The sequence below is a fragment of the Engystomops pustulosus genome, chromosome 4 (genome assembly GCF_040894005.1).
Source record: "Engystomops pustulosus chromosome 4, aEngPut4.maternal, whole genome shotgun sequence".
NCBI classification, from domain to species: Eukaryota; Metazoa; Chordata; class Amphibia; order Anura; family Leptodactylidae; genus Engystomops; species Engystomops pustulosus.
The window spans coordinates 214,488,767-214,503,945 of NC_092414.1; the positions used below are offsets into that span (position 1 = coordinate 214,488,767).

Below are 15,179 nucleotides of genomic sequence, written 5' to 3' on the forward strand. Positions count from 1 at the left end.
TTACCAGCAGCGCCGAGCGATTGTAGACTGCCAGATGTCAACTTCCACCAGAACTGGTAGTCAGGTCAGTCAGCTTCCTCAAGTCTACAATGAGGAGTGGACGTGGATGTCTGATATCTGTCAGGTGCTGAGTAACTTTGAGGAGTCAACACAGATGGTCAGTGGCGATGCCGCCATCATCAGCCTCACCATCCCGCTGCTTGGCCTGTTGAAAAACTCTCTGGTCAGCATGAAGTCGGAAGCTTTGCGCTCCTCACAAGAGACAGGGGAAGAAGAATCCCTTGTTGATAGCCAAAGCACCATTAGGTCTGTTTCTCAGCGCATATCGGAGGAGGTGGAGGTGGAGGAGGATGAGGAGGAAGAGGAGGAGAATGTTGGCGAGACACAAGAGGGGACCATTGTTGAGTCCTACACTGTTGAGCGTGTATGGGCAGAAGAAGAGGAGTTGGAGGAGTTGGAGGAGGAGGAAATGGACAGTCAGGCCAGTGAGGGGAGTGAATTCTTACGCGTTGGTACTCTGGCGCATATGGCAGATTTCATGCTAGGCTGCCTATCCCGTGACCCTCGCGTTCAAAGAATTTATTCCAGCACCGATTACTGGGTGTTCACTCTCCTGGACCCACGGTACAAGCAAAATCTTTCCACTCTCATCCCTGGAGAGGAAAGGAGTGTGAGAATGCATGAATACCAGCAGGCCCTGGTGCACAAGCTGAAACAGTATTTCCCTTCTGACAGCGCTAGCGGCAGAGTGCGTAGTTCTGCGGGACAAGTAGCGAGGGAGAGTAGGCGAGCAGGCAGCTTGTCCAGCACTGGCAAGGGTACGCTTTACAAGGCTTTTGCCAGCTTTATGTCACCCCAGCAAGACACTGTCACCTGTCCCCAGTCTCGGCAGAGTAGGGCTGATCTTTACAGAAAGATGGTGAGGGAGTACGTAGCTGACCATACCATCGTCCTAAATGATCACACAGCTCCCTACAACTACTGGGTTTCAAAGCTGGACATGTGGCACGAACTGGCGCTCTACGCCTTGGAGGTTCTTGCCTGCCCTGCCGCTAGCGTCTTGTCAGAGCGGGTTTTCAGTGCAGCTGGTGGCATCATCACCGATAAGCGTACACGCCTGTCGACTGACAGCGCTGACAGGCTGACGCTTATCAAGATGAATAAAGCATGGATTTCTCCTAATTTCAAATCTCCAGCAGGTGAAGGAAGCTCAACCTGAATAATTTATCCACTCCTCCTCCTCCTCATTTTCCTCCTTCTCCTCCTCTTTCTACAGTAAAGCAGAGGAAACTGGCTGTTTTTTGACAGGGCCCACTGGCTCTAGGTATAGTACTTTATGCATTTAATTTTTCTGGAGGGCCACCGACACGGTCCTCTGTTTTAAACAATTTTTGGGAGTGCCACATACAGGCACTCAATCTATTCAATTTTTCTGGAGGGCCACCTTTCCGGTCCTCTGTTTTAAACAATTTTTTGGGACTGCCACATACAGGCACTCAATCTATTCCATTTTTCTGGAGGGCCACCTACCTGCTCCTCTGGTTTGAAAAATTTTTTGGACTGCCACATACAGGCACTCAATCTATTCCATTTTTCTGGAGGGCCACCTACCTGCTCCTCTGGTTTAAAAACTTTTTTGGACTGCCACATACAGGCACTCAATCTATTCCATTTTTCTGGAGGGCCACCTACCTGCTCCTCTGGTTTGAAAAATTTTTTGGACTGCCACATACAGGCACTCAATCTATTCCATTTTTCTGGAGGGCCACCTACCTGCTCCTCTGGTTTGAAAAATTTTTTGGACTGCCACATACAGGCACTATCCAAATTGAATTGTCTCCATAGCAGCCTCCACACGTTGTCTTCATTGCTACCTCCAAAAGTCGTCCATATAGCTGCCTCCATACATCGTCCCTTTATCAAACGAGGTTTGTCAGGCCGAAATTTGGGTTGTTTTCATGGATTCCACATCAAAGTTGTTAACTTTGTCGCCACCCTGCTGTGTTATCCACAAAATACACTGGCAAACTTTTACCATTTACGGATATTATTTCAGCGCTTCTTGCGCATCTGTTTACATTCCCCTCACCCGCCATATCCTAAACTTATAAGAACGCTACTACACTTGATCTTATACAAAAGGTTCTTAGAAGTGCTGTTTGGGGAGTAGCCTAGAGACAGGGGCTTGGATTGGCGAAAGCTCGCCTAGCAGCGGAGCGCCAGCTCCATGCGCATCATGCGCTTCTTGCGCATCTGTTTACATTCCCCTCACCCGCCATATCCTAAACTTATAAGAACGCTACTACACTTGATCTTATACAAAAGGTTCTTAGAAGTGCTGTTTGGGGAGTAGCCTAGAGACAGGGGCTTGGATTGGCGAAAGCTTGCCTAGCAGCGGAGCGCCAGCTCCATGCGCATCATGCGCTTCTTGCGCATCTGTTTACATTCCCCTCACCCGCCATATCCCAAACTTATAAGAACGCTACTACACTTAACTTGGTGCAGGCTGGGACCGAGTCTGACCCTGGGGCTGGTCATATACTGCCAACGCAGAGGATTGCGGGGCCTACCTCGGTCCAGGTCTCAAAGGCCTACTATACCTCCAAATCCTCCCACCCCTCCTCCACCTCCTCCTCCTCCGAATTACCATCCGTGGGCATGGCGCCATCAGTCGGTAGCTCTAGGCACAGCAGCAGTGCCGTTGCTAAGCGACAGCAGGCGGTGCTCAAACTGCTGAGCCTAGGTGATAAAAGGCACACCGCCCAAGAGCTATTGCAGGGCATTCCACATCAAACTTGTTAACTTTGTCGCCACCCTGCTGTGTAAGCCACAAAATATACTGGAAAACTTTTTTCATTTACGGATATTATTTCAGCGCTTCTTGCGCAGATGTTTACATTCCCCTCACCCGCCATATCCCAAACTTATAAGAACGCTACTACACTTGATCTTATCCGAAAGGTTCTTAGAAGTGCTGTTTGGGGAGTAGCCTAGAGACAGGGGCTTGGATTGGCGAAAAGCTCGCCTGGCAGCGGAGCGCCAGCTCCATGCCAAGAACCAACTAACATAGTTTTAACTGCAGTACCTTTAATCTACTACTAGTTCACTGCCTCCATACATCGTCCCCTTATCAAACGAGCTGTGTCAGGCAGAATTTTGGATTGTTTTCATGGCTTCCATGTTAACTTTGTCGCCACCCTGCTGTGTAATCCACAAAATATACTGGCAAACTTTTATCATGTACCAATATTATTTGAGCGCTTCTTGCTCACCTTCTTTGGTTCCTCTCTGCTACCCATTGGTTTGAAGCCTGAGTCCATTTAGGGTATGTCGCCATGCCACTCTCTAGCCTTCCGCTGCTGCCGCTGCCTCTGCATGCCGTCCCCTATAGTGTCAGGGTCAATTATTGGATGTTTTAGATGCTATCTAGCTTCATTCTGTCACTCTGTCATGGCCATGCTGTTGCCCATAATTTTGGCATAATGGTGCGATTAAGCAGCCTCAGAGGCATCCATGCATGCTGCCCCTGCTGTTTCCTGTCCATTTCCGTGGTGTTTCCATCCTTTTCTGAGGTTCCCAGGTGTTTGGCCAAGCTTCCCTGTGCAGAGCCTTGGTCCCCTTGAAAAATGCTCGAGTCTCCCATTGACTTCAATGGGGCTCGTTACTCGAAACGAGCACTCGAGCATCGGGAAAAGTTCGTCTCGAATAACGAGTACCCGAGCATTTTAGTGCTCGCTCATCTCTAGTTGGATGCGTTAATGTACGGGACTCTGGTTACATGTCTGGTTGTCTTTAGGTAGGCTCAAGCATGGCGAATCTTTTGGTGTGATTGCTTGCCATAGGCTGAGGTTCGCATTCTCTAAGGTTCAAGAGAAGAGGCAGCTCAATGTTTCATCCCCTGTAAAATCAATCACGAAGCAGTTTCATAAGATAAGTTACTTTCAATCGATCAGTTTTAAGAGCCACCCTAAAATCAAAGACTTTAATGAGTTTGCTTTCTTTGACTGCGTTTTCTCTTGCACTCTAAAACTTAATCTCAATAAATCTTAATTCAACAGATCAACATTTTTTGATAAAGGATGGAAAACACGTGATAAGAGATGACAATGTTCACTTCCTCCTAATAGCAAAATACAAGGAGATGCGGAAGTGTAAGCATTGTGGGACGGAATGCTACCGTAACAGTGCCAGCGGTGAGAAAGACTATGTTTTTGTATAGACAGAGAGTTTAAAATGATGACTGACCACGACGTGATTTGAACACGCAACCTTCTGATCTGGAGTCAGACGCGCTACCGTTGCGCCACGCGGTCTTTGGCCAGGCAGGCTTTTCGCAGTCTTTGATGCCAAGTTGGTCATTTATAATTCTAAATGATTAATACAAATCTTTATTCAATGCATTGACAATTTCATAAAGGAAAAAACAGAGAATTTAAAGGCAACCAATTTTGCCACTTTGTTTCCAGCTAGTTACAAAAAGGAAGGAATAACTAAGGATCGTAGACCATAATTTCCATGATGGAATGGGAGCGGCTCAAAAGACCATGTTGTATTATCGACACAATGAGCAAAACGTCAACTGACCCCGACGTGATTTGAACACGCAACCTTCTGATCTGGAGTCAGACGCGCTACCGTTGCGCCACGAGGTCACTTTGGGCGGCAGCAGTTAGTGGAGCTTCACGCTTAATTCCAGTTGAAAATTAGGAACTTGACTGATAATGATGAATAATTCATATGGAAATGAAAACAAAGCCATATTTCCGAAAAACTCCAAAACACTTAAACTCAGGATACATACAAAAAAACCTGGTGGTTAGTGGACACTCAAGCAGACAGTAAGTGTCTGAAGAAAAATAACCATTTCTCTAACAGTTCATATAGGAAAAGGACAGTTAACCTCAACGGCTGTTGAGTTCAACACCTTAACCACTCTGCCACAACAGCTTAACGGTTGCAAAATATTCCGATCTTATTGGAAAATTGCCATTTTGTTCTCTCCTAAAGGCTAAAGACAAGGAGAAATGGACATCTAAGCATTGTGGGATGCCATTTTATCGAAAGAGTGGGAGTGGTCTGAAAAACTATGTTTTGGTACAGACAGAGTGCTTAAAACAATGACTGACCCCGACGTGATTTGAACACGCAACCTTCTGATCTGGAGTCAGACGCGCTACCGTTGCGCCACGAGGTCTCTGTTGGTGCTAAAGGTTGACACTAAGTTCTGGATGAAAATTAGGAATTGGACAGATAATGCTGAATAATTCATATGGAAATATGAAAAAATCCATATTTCCAAAATTCCAAAACACTAAAATTGAGGAAGCATCAAAAAATCTTGTGTTTAGTGGAAACTCAATCAGATAGTAAGCATCTGAAGAAAGGTAACCAGTTCTTTAACCATTCCTATAAGAAAACGATGCTAAACCAGCTTCCATGTCAATTTGGTGAGGCTCACTTTCTTATTTTCTAACTGGAGAAATTCCAAGAAATGTCTCACTAAGGTGCACATTCATAGTTCTTATTTTATTAACTAGCCTGTGTGTGCGTGTATATAAGTAAAAGTCTGCGCTGTGAACAGGATTTGAACCTGTGCGGGGAGACCCCATTGGATTTCGAGTCCAACGCCTTAACCACTCGGCCATCACAGCTGAACTTTAGTCAAAAGTTCAAATCCCATGTGAAAAGTGTCGTTTTGTTGGATGCGTTAATATACGGGACTCTGGTTACATGTCTGGTTGTCTTTAGGTAGGCTCAAGCATGGAGAATCTTTTGGTGTGATTGCTTGCCATAGGCTGAGGTTCGCATTCTCTAAGGTTCAAGAGAAGAGACAGCTCAATGTTTCATCCCCTGTAAAATCAATCACGAAGCAGTTTCATAAGATAAGTTACTTTCAATCGATCAGTTTTAAGAGCCACCCTAAAATCAAAGACTTTAATGAGTTTGCTTTCTTTGACTGCGTTTTCTCTTGCACTCTAAAACTTAATCTCAATAAATGTTAATTCAACAGATCAACATTTTTTGATAAAGGATGGAAAACACGTGATAAGAGATGACAATGTTCACTTCCTCCTAATAGCAAAATACAAGGAGATGCGGAAGTGTAAGCATTGTGGGACGGAATGCTACCGTAACAGTGCCAGCGGTGAGAAAGACTATGTTTTTGTATAGACAGAGAGTTTAAAATGATGACTGACCACGACGTGATTTGAACACGCAACCTTCTGATCTGGAGTCAGACGCGCTACCGTTGCGCCACGCGGTCTTTGGCCAGGCAGGCTTTTCGCAGTCTTTGATGCCAAGTTGGTCATTTATAATTCTAAATGATTAATACAAATCTTTATTCAATGCATTGACAATTTCATAAAGGAAAAAACAGAGAATTTAAAGGCAACCAATTTTGCCACTTTGTTTCTAGCTAGTTACAAAAAGGAAGGAATAACTAAGGATCGTAGACCATAATTTCCATGATGGAATGGGAGCGGCTCAAAAGACCATGTTGTATTATCGACACAATGAGCAAAACGTCAACTGTCCCCGACGTGATTTGAACACGCAACCTTCTGATCTGGAGTCAGACGCGCTACCGTTGCGCCACGAGGTCACTTTGGGCGGCAGCAGTTAGTGGAGCTTCATGCTTAATTCCAGTTGAAAATTATGAACTTGACTGATAATGATGAATAATTCATATGGAAATGAAAACAAAGCCATATTTCCGAAAAACTCCAAAACACTTAAACTCAGGATACATACAAAAAAACCTGGTGGTTAGTGGACACTCAAGCAGACAGTAAGTGTCTGAAGAAAAATAACCATTTCTCTAACAGTTCATATAGGAAAAGGACAGTTAACCTCAACGGCTGTTGAGTTCAACACCTTAACCACTCTGCCACAACAGCTTAACGGTTGCAAAATATTCCGATCTTATTGGAAAATTGCCATTTTGTTCTCTCCTAAAGGCTAAAGACAAGGAGAAATGGACATCTAAGCATTGTGGGATGCCATTTTATCGAAAGAGGGGGAGTGGTCTGAAAAACTATGTTTTGGTACAGACAGAGTGCTTAAAACAATGACTGACCCCGACGTGATTTGAACACGCAACCTTCTGATCTGGAGTCAGACGCGCTACCGTTGCGCCACGAGGTCTCTGTTGGTGCTAAAGGTTGACACTAAGTTCTGGATGAAAATTAGGAATTGGACAGATAATGCTGAATAATTCATATGGAAATATGAAAAAATCCATATTTCCAAAATTCCAAAACACTAAAATTGAGGAAGCATCAAAAAATCTTGTGTTTAGTGGAAACTGAATCAGATAGTAAGCATCTGAAGAAAGGTAACCAGTTCTTTAACCATTCCTATAAGAAAACGATGCTAAACCAGCTTCCATGTCAATTTGGTGAGGCTCACTTTCTTATTTTCTAACTGGAGAAATTCCAAGAAATGTCTCACTAAGGTGCACATTCATAGTTCTTATTTTATTAACTAGCCTGTGTGTGCGTGTATATAACTAAAAGCCTGCGCTGTGAACAGGATTTGAACCTGTGCGGGGAGAGCCCATTGGATTTCGAGTCCAACGCCTTAACCACTCGGCCATCACAGCTGAACTTTAGTCAAAAGTTCAAATCTCATGTGAAAAGTGTCGTTTTGTTGGATGCGTTAATATACGGGACTCTGGTTACATGTCTGGTTGTCTTTAGGTAGGCTCAAGCATGGAGAATCTTTTGGTGTGATTGCTTGCCATAGGCTGAGGTTCGCATTCTCTAAGGTTCAAGAGAAGAGACAGCTCAATGTTTCATCCCCTGTAAAATCAATCACGAAGCAGTTTCATAAGATAAGTTACTTTCAATCGATCAGTTTTAAGAGCCACCCTAAAATCAAAGACTTTAATGAGTTTGCTTTCTTTGACTGCGTTTTCTCTTGCACTCTAAAACTTAATCTCAATAAATGTTAATTCAACAGATCAACATTTTTTGATAAAGGATGGAAAACACGTGATAAGAGATGACAATGTTCACTTCCTCCTAATAGCAAAATACAAGGAGATGCGGAAGTGTAAGCATTGTGGGACGGAATGCTACCGTAACAGTGCCAGCGGTGAGAAAGACTATGTTTTTGTATAGACAGAGAGTTTAAAATGATGACTGACCACGACGTGATTTGAACACGCAACCTTCTGATCTGGAGTCAGACGCGCTACCGTTGCGCCACGCGGTCTTTGGCCAGGCAGGCTTTTCGCAGTCTTTGATGCCAAATTGGTCATTTATAATTCTAAATGATTAATACAAATCTTTATTCAATGCATTGACAATTTCATAAAGGAAAAAACAGAGAATTTAAAGGCAACCAAATTTGCCACTTTGTTTCTAGCTAGTTACAAAAAGGAAGGAATAACTAAGGATCGTAGACCATAATTTCCATGATGGAATGGGAGCGGCTCAAAAGACCATGTTGTATTATCGACACAATGAGCAAAACGTCAACTGACCCCGACGTGATTTGAACACGCAACCTTCTGATCTGGAGTCAGACGCGCTACCGTTGCGCCACGAAGTCACTTTGGGCGGCAGCAGTTAGTGGAGCTTCACGCTTAATTCCAGTTGAAAATTAGGAACTTGACTGATAATGATGAATAATTCATATGGAAATGAAAACAAAGCCATATTTCCGAAAAACTCCAAAACACTTAAACTCAGGATACATACAAAAAAACCTGGTGGTTAGTGGACACTCAAGCAGACAGTAAGTGTCTGAAGAAAAATAACCATTTCTCTAACAGTTCATATAGGAAAAGGACAGTTAACCTCAACGGCTGTTGAGTTCAACACCTTAACCACTCTGCCACAACAGCTTAACGGTTGCAAAATATTCCGATCTTATTGGAAAATTGCCATTTTGTTCTCTCCTAAAGGCTAAAGACAAGGAGAAATGGACATCTAAGCATTGTGGAATGCCATTTTATCGAAAGAGTGGGAGTGGTCTGAAAAACTATGTTTTGGTACAGACAGTGCTTAAAACAATGACTGACCCCGACGTGATTTGAACACGCAACCTTCTGATCTGGAGCCAGCACGCTACCGTTGCGCCACGAGGTCTCTGTTGGTGCTAAAGGTTGACACTAAGTTCTGGATGAAAATTAGGAATTGGACAGATAATGCTGAATGATTCATATGGAAATATGAAAAAATCCATATTTCCAAAATTCCAAAACACTAAAATTGAGGAAGCATCAAAAAATCTTGTGTTTAGTGGAAACTGAATCATATAGTAAGCATCTGAAGAAAGGTAACCAGTTCTTTAACCATTCCTATAAGAAAACGATGCTAAACCAGCTTCTATGTCAATTTGGTGAGGCTCACTTTCTTATTTTCTAACTGGAGAAATTCCAAGAAATGTCTCACTAAGGTGCACATTCATAGTTCTTATTTTATTAACTAGCCTGTGTGTGCGTGTATATAACTAAAAGTCTGCGCTGTGAACAGGATTAGAACCTGTGCGGGGAGACCCCATTGGATTTCGAGTCCAACGCCTTAACCACTCGGCCATCACAGCTGAACTTTAGTCAAAAGTTCAAATCCCATGTGAAAAGTGTCGTTTTGTTGGATGCGTTAATATACGGGACTCTGGTTACATGTCTGGTTGTCTTTAGGTAGGCTCAAGCATGGAGAATCTTTTGGTGTGATTGCTTGCCATAGGCTGAGGTTCGCATTCTCTAAGGTTCAAGAGAAGAGACAGCTCAATGTTTCATCCCCTGTAAAATCAATCACGAAGCAGTTTCATAAGATAAGTTACTTTCAATCGATCAGTTTTAAGAGCCACCCTAAAATCAAAGACTTTAATGAGTTTGCTTTCTTTGACTGCGTTTTCTCTTGCACTCTAAAACTTAATCTCAATAAATCTTAATTCAACAGATCAACATTTTTTGATAAAGGATGGAAAACACGTGATAAGAGATGACAATGTTCACTTCCTCCTAATAGCAAAATACAAGGAGATGCGGAAGTGTAAGCATTGTGGGACGGAATGCTACCGTAACAGTGCCAGCGGTGAGAAAGACTATGTTTTTGTATAGACAGAGAGTTTAAAATGATGACTGACCACGACGTGATTTGAACACGCAACCTTCTGATCTGGAGTCAGACGCGCTACCGTTGCGCCACGCGGTCTTTGGCCAGGCAGGCTTTTCGCAGTCTTTGATGCCAAATTGGTCATTTATAATTCTAAATGATTAATACAAATCTTTATTCAATGCATTGACAATTTCATAAAGGAAAAAACAGAGAATTTAAAGGCAACCAAATTTGCCACTTTGTTTCTAGCTAGTTACAAAAAGGAAGGAATAACTAAGGATCGTAGACCATAATTTCCATGATGGAATGGGAGCGGCTCAAAAGACCATGTTGTATTATCGACACAATGAGCAAAACGTCAACTGACCCCGACGTGATTTGAACACGCAACCTTCTGATCTGGAGTCAGACGCGCTACCGTTGCGCCACGAAGTCACTTTGGGCGGCAGCAGTTAGTGGAGCTTCACGCTTAATTCCAGTTGAAAATTAGGAACTTGACTGATAATGATGAATAATTCATATGGAAATGAAAACAAAGCCATATTTCCGAAAAACTCCAAAACACTTAAACTCAGGATACATACAAAAAAACCTGGTGGTTAGTGGACACTCAAGCAGACAGTAAGTGTCTGAAGAAAAATAACCATTTCTCTAACAGTTCATATAGGAAAAGGACAGTTAACCTCAACGGCTGTTGAGTTCAACACCTTAACCACTCTGCCACAACAGCTTAACGGTTGCAAAATATTCCGATCTTATTGGAAAATTGCCATTTTGTTCTCTCCTAAAGGCTAAAGACAAGGAGAAATGGACATCTAAGCATTGTGGAATGCCATTTTATCGAAAGAGTGGGAGTGGTCTGAAAAACTATGTTTTGGTACAGACAGTGCTTAAAACAATGACTGACCCCGACGTGATTTGAACACGCAACCTTCTGATCTGGAGCCAGCACGCTACCGTTGCGCCACGAGGTCTCTGTTGGTGCTAAAGGTTGACACTAAGTTCTGGATGAAAATTAGGAATTGGACAGATAATGCTGAATGATTCATATGGAAATATGAAAAAATCCATATTTCCAAAATTCCAAAACACTAAAATTGAGGAAGCATCAAAAAATCTTGTGTTTAGTGGAAACTGAATCATATAGTAAGCATCTGAAGAAAGGTAACCAGTTCTTTAACCATTCCTATAAGAAAACGATGCTAAACCAGCTTCTATGTCAATTTGGTGAGGCTCACTTTCTTATTTTCTAACTGGAGAAATTCCAAGAAATGTCTCACTAAGGTGCACATTCATAGTTCTTATTTTATTAACTAGCCTGTGTGTGCGTGTATATAACTAAAAGTCTGCGCTGTGAACAGGATTAGAACCTGTGCGGGGAGACCCCATTGGATTTCGAGTCCAACGCCTTAACCACTCGGCCATCACAGCTGAACTTTAGTCAAAAGTTCAAATCCCATGTGAAAAGTGTCGTTTTGTTGGATGCGTTAATATACGGGACTCTGGTTACATGTCTGGTTGTCTTTAGGTAGGCTCAAGCATGGAGAATCTTTTGGTGTGATTGCTTGCCATAGGCTGAGGTTCGCATTCTCTAAGGTTCAAGAGAAGAGACAGCTCAATGTTTCATCCCCTGTAAAATCAATCACGAAGCAGTTTCATAAGATAAGTTACTTTCAATCGATCAGTTTTAAGAGCCACCCTAAAATCAAAGACTTTAATGAGTTTGCTTTCTTTGACTGCGTTTTCTCTTGCACTCTAAAACTTAATCTCAATAAATCTTAATTCAACAGATCAACATTTTTTGATAAAGGATGGAAAACACGTGATAAGAGATGACAATGTTCACTTCCTCCTAATAGCAAAATACAAGGAGATGCGGAAGTGTAAGCATTGTGGGACGGAATGCTACCGTAACAGTGCCAGCGGTGAGAAAGACTATGTTTTTGTATAGACAGAGAGTTTAAAATGATGACTGACCACGACGTGATTTGAACACGCAACCTTCTGATCTGGAGTCAGACGCGCTACCGTTGCGCCACGCGGTCTTTGGCCAGGCAGGCTTTTCGCAGTCTTTGATGCCAAGTTGGTCATTTATAATTCTAAATGATTAATACAAATCTTTATTCAATGCATTGACAATTTCATAAAGGAAAAAACAGAGAATTTAAAGGCAACCAATTTTGCCACTTTGTTTCCAGCTAGTTACAAAAAGGAAGGAATAACTAAGGATCGTAGACCATAATTTCCATGATGGAATGGGAGCGGCTCAAAAGACCATGTTGTATTATCGACACAATGAGCAAAACGTCAACCGACCCCGACGTGATTTGAACACGCAACCTTCTGATCTGGAGTCAGACGCGCTACCGTTGCGCCACGAGGTCACTTTGGGCGGCAGCAGTTAGTGGAGCTTCACGCTTAATTCCAGTTGAAAATTAGGAACTTGACTGATAATGATGAATAATTCATATGGAAATGAAAACAAAGCCATATTTCCGAAAAACTCCAAAACACTTAAACTCAGGATACATACAAAAAAACCTGGTGGTTAGTGGACACTCAAGCAGACAGTAAGTGTCTGAAGAAAAATAACCATTTCTCTAACAGTTCATATAGGAAAAGGACAGTTAACCTCAACGGCTGTTGAGTTCAACACCTTAACCACTCTGCCACAACAGCTTAACGGTTGCAAAATATTCCGATCTTATTGGAAAATTGCCATTTTGTTCTCTCCTAAAGGCTAAAGACAAGGAGAAATGGACATCTAAGCATTGTGGGATGCCATTTTATCGAAAGAGTGGGAGTGGTCTGAAAAACTATGTTTTGGTACAGACAGAGTGCTTAAAACAATGACTGACCCCGACGTGATTTGAACACGCAACCTTCTGATCTGGAGTCAGACGCGCTACCATTGCGCCACGAGGTCTCTGTTGGTGCTAAAGGTTGACACTAAGTTCTGGATGAAAATTAGGAATTGGACAGATAATGCTGAATAATTCATATGGAAATATGAAAAAATCCATATTTCCAAAATTCCAAAACACTAAAATTGAGGAAGCATCAAAAAATCTTGTGTTTAGTGGAAACTCAATCAGATAGTAAGCATCTGAAGAAAGGTAACCAGTTCTTTAACCATTCCTATAAGAAAACGATGCTAAACCAGCTTCCATGTCAATTTGGTGAGGCTCACTTTCTTATTTTCTAACTGGAGAAATTCCAAGAAATGTCTCACTAAGTTGCACATTCATAGTTCTTATTTTATTAACTAGCCTGTGTGTGCGTGTATATAACTAAAAGTCTGCGCTGTGAACAGGATTTGAACCTGTGCGGGGAGACCCCATTGGATTTCGAGTCCAACGCCTTAACCACTCGGCCATCACAGCTGAACTTTAGTCAAAAGTTCAAATCCCATGTGAAAAGTGTCGTTTTGTTGGATGCGTTAATATACGGGACTCTGGTTACATGTCTGGTTGTCTTTAGGTAGGCTCAAGCATGGAGAATCTTTAGGTGTGATTGCTTGCCATAGGCTGAGGTTCGCATTCTCTAAGGTTCAAGAGAAGAGACAGCTCAATGTTTCATCCCCTGTAAAATCAATCACGAAGCAGTTTCATAAGATAAGTTACTTTCAATCGATCAGTTTTAAGAGCCACCCTAAAATCAAAGACTTTAATGAGTTTGCTTTCTTTGACTGCGTTTTCTCTTGCACTCTAAAACTTAATCTCAATAAATCTTAATTCAACAGATCAACATTTTTTTGATAAAGGATGGAAAACACGTGATAAGAGATGACAATGTTCACTTCCTCCTAATAGCAAAATACAAGGAGATGCGGAAGTGTAAGCATTGTGGGACGGAATGCTACCGTAACAGTGCCAGCGGTGAGAAAGACTATGTTTTTGTATAGACAGAGAGTTTAAAATGATGACTGACCACGACGTGATTTGAACACGCAACCTTCTGATCTGGAGTCAGACGCGCTACCGTTGCGCCACGCGGTCTTTGGCCAGGCAGGCTTTTCGCAGTCTTTGATGCCAAGTTGGTCATTTATAATTCTAAATGATTAATACAAATCTTTATTCAATGCATTGACAATTTCATAAAGGAAAAAACAGAGAATTTAAAGGCAACCAATTTTGCCACTTTGTTTCTAGCTAGTTACAAAAAGGAAGGAATAACTAAGGATCGTAGACCATAATTTCCATGATGGAATGGGAGCGGCTCAAAAGACCATGTTGTATTATCGACACAATGAGCAAAACGTCAACTGACCCCGACGTGATTTGAACACGCAACCTTCTGATCTGGAGTCAGACGGGCTACCGTTGCGCCACGAGGTCACTTTGGGCGGCAGCAGTTAGTGGAGCTTCACGCTTAATTTCAGTTGAAAATTAGGAACTTGACTGATAATGATGAATAATTCATATGGAAATGAAAACAAAGCCATATTTCCGAAAAATTTCAAAACACTTAAACTCAGGATACATACAAAAAAACCTGGTGGTTAGTGGACACTCAAGCAGACAGTAAGTGTCTGAAGAAAAATAACCATTTCTCTAACAGTTCATATAGGAAAAGGACAGTTAACCTCAACGGCTGTTGAGTTCAACACCTTAACCACTCTGCCACAACAGCTTAACGGTTGCAAAATATTCCGATCTTATTGGAAAATTGCCATTTTGTTCTCTCCTAAAGGCTAAAGACAAGGAGAAATGGACATCTAAGCATTGTGGGATGCCATTTTATCGAAAGAGTGGGAGTGGTCTGAAAAACTATGTTTTGGTACAGACAGAGTGCTTAAAACAATGACTGACCCCGACGTGATTTGAACACGCAACCTTCTGATCTGGAGTCAGACGCGCTACCGTTGCGCCACGAGGTCTCTGTTGGTGCTAAAGGTTGACACTAAGTTCTGGATGAAAATTAGGAATTGGACAGATAATGCTGAATAATTCATATGGAAATATGAAAAAATCCATATTTCCAAAATTCCAAAACACTAAAATTGAGGAAGCATCAAAAAATCTTGTGTTTAGTGGAAACTCAATCAGATAGTAAGCATCTGAAGAAAGGTAACCAGTTCTTTAACCATTCCTATAAGAAAACGATGCT

At 42.1% G+C, this 15,179-nt stretch overlaps 21 non-coding genes across 21 annotated transcripts; all 21 read right to left on the reverse strand.

The window, feature by feature from the left end:
• Positions 1 to 4,241: 4,241 nt before the first annotated feature.
• On the reverse strand, positions 4,242 to 4,313 carry TRNAW-CCA (transfer RNA tryptophan (anticodon CCA)). The gene has a single exon. It is a non-coding gene; the product is annotated as a tRNA-Trp (tRNA).
• A 267-nt stretch (positions 4,314 to 4,580) lies between these two features.
• On the reverse strand, positions 4,581 to 4,652 carry TRNAW-CCA (transfer RNA tryptophan (anticodon CCA)). Its single transcript has one exon. It is a non-coding gene; the product is annotated as a tRNA-Trp (tRNA).
• Positions 4,653 to 5,122: 470 nt separating this feature from the next.
• On the reverse strand, positions 5,123 to 5,194 carry TRNAW-CCA (transfer RNA tryptophan (anticodon CCA)). The gene has a single exon. It is a non-coding gene; the product is annotated as a tRNA-Trp (tRNA).
• A 375-nt stretch (positions 5,195 to 5,569) lies between these two features.
• TRNAS-CGA (transfer RNA serine (anticodon CGA)) lies at positions 5,570 to 5,651 on the reverse strand. The gene has a single exon. It is a non-coding gene; the product is annotated as a tRNA-Ser (tRNA).
• A 542-nt stretch (positions 5,652 to 6,193) lies between these two features.
• TRNAW-CCA (transfer RNA tryptophan (anticodon CCA)) lies at positions 6,194 to 6,265 on the reverse strand. Its single transcript has one exon. It is a non-coding gene; the product is annotated as a tRNA-Trp (tRNA).
• A 267-nt stretch (positions 6,266 to 6,532) lies between these two features.
• TRNAW-CCA (transfer RNA tryptophan (anticodon CCA)) lies at positions 6,533 to 6,604 on the reverse strand. Its single transcript has one exon. It is a non-coding gene; the product is annotated as a tRNA-Trp (tRNA).
• A 470-nt stretch (positions 6,605 to 7,074) lies between these two features.
• Positions 7,075 to 7,146, reverse strand: TRNAW-CCA (transfer RNA tryptophan (anticodon CCA)). Its single transcript has one exon. It is a non-coding gene; the product is annotated as a tRNA-Trp (tRNA).
• A 375-nt stretch (positions 7,147 to 7,521) lies between these two features.
• TRNAS-CGA (transfer RNA serine (anticodon CGA)) lies at positions 7,522 to 7,603 on the reverse strand. Its single transcript has one exon. It is a non-coding gene; the product is annotated as a tRNA-Ser (tRNA).
• Positions 7,604 to 8,145: 542 nt separating this feature from the next.
• TRNAW-CCA (transfer RNA tryptophan (anticodon CCA)) lies at positions 8,146 to 8,217 on the reverse strand. Its single transcript has one exon. It is a non-coding gene; the product is annotated as a tRNA-Trp (tRNA).
• Positions 8,218 to 8,484: 267 nt separating this feature from the next.
• Positions 8,485 to 8,556, reverse strand: TRNAW-CCA (transfer RNA tryptophan (anticodon CCA)). Its single transcript has one exon. It is a non-coding gene; the product is annotated as a tRNA-Trp (tRNA).
• A 914-nt stretch (positions 8,557 to 9,470) lies between these two features.
• Positions 9,471 to 9,552, reverse strand: TRNAS-CGA (transfer RNA serine (anticodon CGA)). The gene has a single exon. It is a non-coding gene; the product is annotated as a tRNA-Ser (tRNA).
• Positions 9,553 to 10,094: 542 nt separating this feature from the next.
• Positions 10,095 to 10,166, reverse strand: TRNAW-CCA (transfer RNA tryptophan (anticodon CCA)). Its single transcript has one exon. It is a non-coding gene; the product is annotated as a tRNA-Trp (tRNA).
• A 267-nt stretch (positions 10,167 to 10,433) lies between these two features.
• TRNAW-CCA (transfer RNA tryptophan (anticodon CCA)) lies at positions 10,434 to 10,505 on the reverse strand. The gene has a single exon. It is a non-coding gene; the product is annotated as a tRNA-Trp (tRNA).
• A 914-nt stretch (positions 10,506 to 11,419) lies between these two features.
• On the reverse strand, positions 11,420 to 11,501 carry TRNAS-CGA (transfer RNA serine (anticodon CGA)). The gene has a single exon. It is a non-coding gene; the product is annotated as a tRNA-Ser (tRNA).
• A 542-nt stretch (positions 11,502 to 12,043) lies between these two features.
• On the reverse strand, positions 12,044 to 12,115 carry TRNAW-CCA (transfer RNA tryptophan (anticodon CCA)). Its single transcript has one exon. It is a non-coding gene; the product is annotated as a tRNA-Trp (tRNA).
• Positions 12,116 to 12,382: 267 nt separating this feature from the next.
• On the reverse strand, positions 12,383 to 12,454 carry TRNAW-CCA (transfer RNA tryptophan (anticodon CCA)). Its single transcript has one exon. It is a non-coding gene; the product is annotated as a tRNA-Trp (tRNA).
• Positions 12,455 to 12,924: 470 nt separating this feature from the next.
• TRNAW-CCA (transfer RNA tryptophan (anticodon CCA)) lies at positions 12,925 to 12,996 on the reverse strand. The gene has a single exon. It is a non-coding gene; the product is annotated as a tRNA-Trp (tRNA).
• A 375-nt stretch (positions 12,997 to 13,371) lies between these two features.
• Positions 13,372 to 13,453, reverse strand: TRNAS-CGA (transfer RNA serine (anticodon CGA)). The gene has a single exon. It is a non-coding gene; the product is annotated as a tRNA-Ser (tRNA).
• Positions 13,454 to 13,996: 543 nt separating this feature from the next.
• TRNAW-CCA (transfer RNA tryptophan (anticodon CCA)) lies at positions 13,997 to 14,068 on the reverse strand. Its single transcript has one exon. It is a non-coding gene; the product is annotated as a tRNA-Trp (tRNA).
• Positions 14,069 to 14,335: 267 nt separating this feature from the next.
• Positions 14,336 to 14,407, reverse strand: TRNAW-CCA (transfer RNA tryptophan (anticodon CCA)). The gene has a single exon. It is a non-coding gene; the product is annotated as a tRNA-Trp (tRNA).
• A 470-nt stretch (positions 14,408 to 14,877) lies between these two features.
• TRNAW-CCA (transfer RNA tryptophan (anticodon CCA)) lies at positions 14,878 to 14,949 on the reverse strand. The gene has a single exon. It is a non-coding gene; the product is annotated as a tRNA-Trp (tRNA).
• Between the last annotated feature and the right edge of the window lie 230 nt (positions 14,950 to 15,179).